The sequence below is a fragment of the Ornithodoros turicata genome, chromosome 2, assembly GCF_037126465.1.
Source record: "Ornithodoros turicata isolate Travis chromosome 2, ASM3712646v1, whole genome shotgun sequence".
Lineage (NCBI taxonomy): Eukaryota > Metazoa > Arthropoda > Arachnida > Ixodida > Argasidae > Ornithodoros > Ornithodoros turicata.
The window spans coordinates 67,854,129-67,860,128 of record NC_088202.1 but is presented as its reverse complement, the minus strand read 5'-3'; positions in this window follow the sequence as shown (position 1 = coordinate 67,860,128).

The window sequence follows — 6,000 nt, the reverse complement described above, 5'->3', positions numbered from 1 at the left end:
TGCAGTAATTAGTCATCTTGTAGTTACGTGCTCTCTTCCAGATGGTGTCCGCCTAGCCGTAGAACTCAACTGCAAAAAACGACATCTATGCTGCTCTCATAGCTCTTTTATAAAAATAATGTAAAGGCTAAAAAAACGCCCTGTATATTTGCATTGAAAATATATACGGTATCCAATGTATACCGATATCCTCCACGACTGCACAACTACTCGCTTTGTTGCGTGGAGCGAGCGACTGTGATGCAGCTTAGAGGAATCAACAAGGCAGTTATTCTCCCTGGCTCCAGCAGCGCAATAAAAAAAAAAAAAATACAAATCGCACGAGTGATAGCACATGTTCACGCTGTATATCCATGCATGGCATACGTATACATGACATGACATATAGATATTTCTCATATGCATACATATATTTTATGTGTTCACATACCTTCATGTTATTTAAAATCGTGTACAAGAACGGTGACTCACGAAAACGGGTATTTAGCGCTAGCCTCAACGTCTCAAGCTTCCGACGGGTGACGGTGCCGCTTGAAGGATTCTACATATCCGCTCCTTGCAGTAGAGTTTCTCCAGCGGCTGGAGCGCCCTCTACGAGCAACGTGTTAACATTTGAGTAGCAACTTCGGGGCGGGTCTCCTGCTTTCCTTCGGTTAGATTTGTCTCGCTAAATGGTATCCACTAAAGCGAAGCTTATTAGCATCGCTCAGTACAGCGCACCTTTATTTAGTGGGTCTAGGTTAGACAAAGTTACACTGCGCGTTCGTAATTTTTTGTAATGAAACATGTATGAGACGCGACGAGCTTGCTAGGCATGACTCTAGCCAGGCAAACCTCGCAGAAATTAAAAAGAAGCCGAATACTCAAAATTTCTTCCGTGGGTTTGATATTTTTACGGTTGCTGTTTTTTTACGGTTTCCTTTCTCTCCTCCTTTTCTAATTTTTTGCGGTGGATTTTAGTTTTCCTGGTTTGTGACGGATGGGTTGGGGTTCTCTTTTGATACATTCCTTGTAGAATACGAGGGAGAGGTAAAATTGCGGTACTACATGATCATCCTTATAGGAAAGACCCGTAATAGATAATAGTGAGTTTTAGCATACCGTACGCTGTCGCTTTTGCGTATACGTAAGGGATAGCGTCTTGGTTTGGCGCAATACGCAAAGCCCTGCTTATGTCTTGCGCGTGCGAACCACCAACGCTGTCCCTTACGTGCGCAAAGGCGACAGGGTACGTTATACTGAAACTCACTATTAAGTGTGCAGCAAAATACGCAGAAATCCACACCTCTCATTACAGGGCTTTCTAAACGGCAACCTAAAGGGACCTCACGTTATTATTAAGCTAAAGGTGCATTCATGTCTACTGTTCAATGAAATAATGTCTAAAAATTGCTGTGTAGTTCTGCATTTTCGAAATTTAATTTTCGTTTCAAACGTTTCTGCAGGGTATACTATTAAAGTTGTGCAATGAACTCTCACAGGCATAATTTCGTTGATGCCAGAGAGCCACAAGGCAAAGGAAACGCCAGCTCAGTATCCATGGCAATTGTAATCTAAATTTATTAACACCTGTACCGTTTGTGAATACTTTATGCAAACTCAGTGACCAACGTAGCTGTAACCTACCTCTCCACGTGTTTAACTCTACATATCTACCCCCCCCCCCCCCTCCTAACCATAAAAATACCATAACCGTTCGACCACAACATAACAATTGGGGATACGACGACAACATAACAATTACGTGCGTGCTGAAATAGAATTTCGCAAAAGTCAGGGATTTTGGCATGATTCCAAGTCAGCACACGTTGCGACAATGCCCCGCGAAATCTTCAGCACTTGCCGAATTATGTTTATTTACAGATCCTTGACCCTTTGACAGCGCTACTTTGTCCAAAAATTTGTCCAGGAGGTTCATGGGCCAGAAACCGTGTCATAACAACAATCAGCAACTTTAGCTATTTCTAAGGTCAAGTAGAGCAGAAACAGCCGCAACGCAGTCAAATCGTGTAGTCAAAGCAAGCGAGGATATGCACCCTTCACTACCCAACATTTTGCACAGCGCCGGTAGGGTACATGCGACGCTGGCTCCACCTGCGTGGTGCAAGGAGCGGATAGGGCTGTCGCGCTAAAGTTTGAGGAGGGCGACTGGAGCGCGACTCTGACCCCTACCGTCGGAATGCTACGACACGCGGCCGCTCTCGTCCCGTATGCATAACTAAGCAACGGGTAGGACGCGTCAAAGAGTGCGCCGTTATTTTTTTATTTTCTTCGAAATCGAACTCTACTCGAATGGAATCGAACTCTACTAAAAATCGCAAACTGCTGTTGTGTCGTACACATAGCAGCAAGAAGATGGCTACGGCAAAAACTTGCCCGCCCAAGAAAAGTCCCCTTGAAAAGATGTCCCCGAAAGAAATGTCCCCGACTGGCATCGCTATTCCGGCTGCCGGCGATATGCAGGCGGCTGTATTATCTTTTGTACTCCAGAACTAGCTAACTCTTAAAATATGAAGCCCTGAAATAAGTATTCCTGACTGCTGCCGCCGTTTGCCGTTTTCAGTCATAGACTTACATTGCGGCTAAGTAATATCCAGGTATAATTATTGCAGTAGACAAATATCGGCATCCGTTCTAATGAAATAGGCTCATGATCTCAGTTGTCTCGCGACGTAAACACCCAATTATTATTATTATTATTATCTAATGAAATAGAACACAAAAACTTTGACCAGATATACTTTTCGTTGTCTTGTATTTTCTTTGCCAGTTTTCTGCTTTTTATATTAAAAGTCGACTATGCAGCCGATGCTTCGGATAATTGTCGCTGTGTGACAGTAAGATGAGTCTAGGGACGACGAAAACAGACACACACAGACAGACAGAGTTTGGAGACATTTGTATGTGTCTGTTTTCGTCGTCCCTAGTCTCCGGGTGTTACTGTCATGAATTACACTCACCAGCTCACTTGTTTTTATCAATTCTTTCACTGGGTCGTCGTCACCAGAAACTCCATATATACATATACAAGGAAAAAACATAGCCGGAGCTCTTACAAACATATACATATACAATATATAGCCTCGTGTATATGTGCACAACCTTTGTTTCCGTACGCATTAAGAAAAAGTTGGACGTCTGTTTGAACGAGGCGGACATATGATAGCTGATTCCAAATCTAAATAGTCAAGAAGTTCGCTCAGAGGTCCCAGGAAAGAGCAACTATTTGGGTGTTGAACCACAAAACAGTTTGTATTTCTTTTAGATGTCCCGTTAATATTGTTCAACTATCTTCAATTATAACGGCGAGCGTTTTGTTAGGTCCCCATTGTATTCGATGAGCACCCTGAGAATTAATCTTTGCCATGTTCTTGTTAAGTCTGATTTTTCTCAGAATGAAATTTACACTTTTACTGGTGCACCCCCAGTGCTCCAAAGAAGCACACTAAACACCCTAACACAGCGTTTCCCAAACTTTTGGCGGTGACGGACCCCCGGAAGCGATGAGAACCAGTTCACGCCCCCCCCCCCCCCACACACACACAAATATACCGGGATACGCGCTGTGTACACTGCATTGCAGACCGCGTTTAATACGCGTGACAGGGTATAACAAGGAACGAAATTACATTTGTGCAAGCATAAACATGGTCAAGTGACCGTACTTTCCATTCGGTACTTTTGCTTCGATGGTGCACTGCTTGTCAACTCTCAAGATAGATAATACCAGAGGTATCATCTGTAGTGCCACCATCGCTGCAACAGGTCCGCAGGCTGCCAAATATAAAATGCGCTAAACACAGGAACATTCTCAGTCAGTTCGAACTCTAAGCAAAACGATATGACGCACTGTATTTCCTATGCTAGCCAGTGCATAACCAGCAACCTCGTCAGCTGCTGCGTGCTTTTGATACAGCTTCAGAAACGATTCCGGACTGGTTTCTTCTTCTTGTTTGTATGTGTATGACGCGGACAAACGTGCACTGCAGGACTTTTCTATCAGAAATTAGAAGCTAGCCGTTGAAGCATGCTTGTAGCAATTTTGGAAGTTCTGGGTGTTTGGAAATCGGGCAGCATGTACGAGCGCGTGTTTGTGGGGACGAAAATCCTCACTGAAATGTGAGAGACGGTCGCGGACCCCCACAGATACTCTCGCGGACCCCCAGGGGTCCGCGGACCACACTTTGGGAAACACTGCCCTAACAAACAGCGTCATTCGCGACATACACGCGTTCTGCATATGTACATCGTGCCGCGCATTGTATACATGTTTCAGCGACTTTTTTAGAAATAATTTGTCGATCCTTTTGACTTTTTGTCTATACGGAAAACAGAGGATAAACGACAACGCCACACCAAGTTAGCCAGCGTAGACTCAGTGTCGTCTGCTAAGGAGCGGCCGTGTGTTGAAAAGGTCGCCACTAGCGGCGCTGACACACAAGGTTTGCTGCGCCACCTGGCCCAGCGCAACAGGCCTATACGGCGAAACGATGCAGGTCGAGTCATTCCAATCACCTTACACCACGCTTTCGCCCTCCCTCTAATACATTTAGTGGGAGTCCTTCTCTCCTTTTCGCCATGAGAGAGAGTGAGTGTGTGGTCCGTCTGCTCCACTGAGACGTAGCTGATGAACCGTCGCGAGCTGCAGCTGGCGTGATGTAATGGTTAACACATTTGACCGGTGATCAACCTTTTGCGTACAATCAACTCCTGCAGCTCTCGGGCTGTTTCGACAATTACCTCATGCCACATTCTCGAGCTGAGTTTTCGAAAATGATCAAAGCTAACCTGAAAGGATTTTTGAGATTTTCATATATTTGCCGGAAAGAGGAGAATCCAGCAATCCGGTGAAGATAGATAGAACATGAAATCTCGGGTCATAAGCCGCCGATATTTCGAACACAGACAGCCCAATTAGGAGAATAATCTCCGTTCGAAATATCGGCGCCTCCTGACTTGAGGCTTTTGCTTCGATTTTTGCGGTTCTTTACGTCGCGAAACCAGAATATCGAGAGAAAAAAAAAAAAAGAAATTGTACGTGTTGTGCTTGGCGAAATGTAAACCCTTGAACACCACGTACGCGTCAAGCTCTCATATCAGAGGAGTGAGTGGTACGGCCACTCCAAGGGGTAGTTGCGAGAATGTGACCTCCATCCATTTCCAGCGATGTCAGAGCAGCAGGTGAGCTCCGGTATTAGCGGAGACAATTTTCTACGCTTGCATTACACCTTTTATGTGAAAACTGGTTCACATCGATGCAAATAATTTTGCTTCACATTTATTTGGCATAGCTTGGGACGAAGTGTCGAAACCATTTTGAGGTGCACAAAAACAGTGCCATGGCAGAGCTACGCTTTTGTACCGGGACGGTTTGAAGAAACTTTCCTTTCTCACCCCTTCACAGCATATAAACAACATAGGGGACAATAACTGATTTTTTCTCTCTTTTTTGCGCAGTGTTTCCCGATTTCCATAGAAAGTTGCTCTTTGGGTAACTAAGACTGATTTTAAGACTCAGTTACTAAAACAGAAAACCAATGAAAATTGGTGAAAATTGAGTAGTGTCATTGGTATTCGAGTAGAAATTTCGGATTTGCGCATACACGTATATGTCTTCCACCGTGTCCTTACAGTTATTTCCGAGATTTTGTCTATTGTCCATCATTTCAGTTGAATCAACCACTGCTTTTTCCTCAAACAACGTCTTTGAGTGCCACCAGTGGTGTTGCTGTGGCTTCCTGAACTCTTTAAACTATTGGAACGAACACGCTGTGTTGCATAACAGACTTATCTGTTTCTGTTACAGTCGTGAAAATGACCATGCACGTTACGGAGGCATTTTTCTGTAGCTTTTGCTATGCTTATAGAAAAAAAGAAAAACGTGCTACATTCTCAGTATCATACGATATGGAAAGTCTTTCCGAACACCAGTGCGTTGTTCAGCGGATGTGGCACATAACGTGCTGTTCATTTGTTACCTCGTGCAGAAACATCTGACTC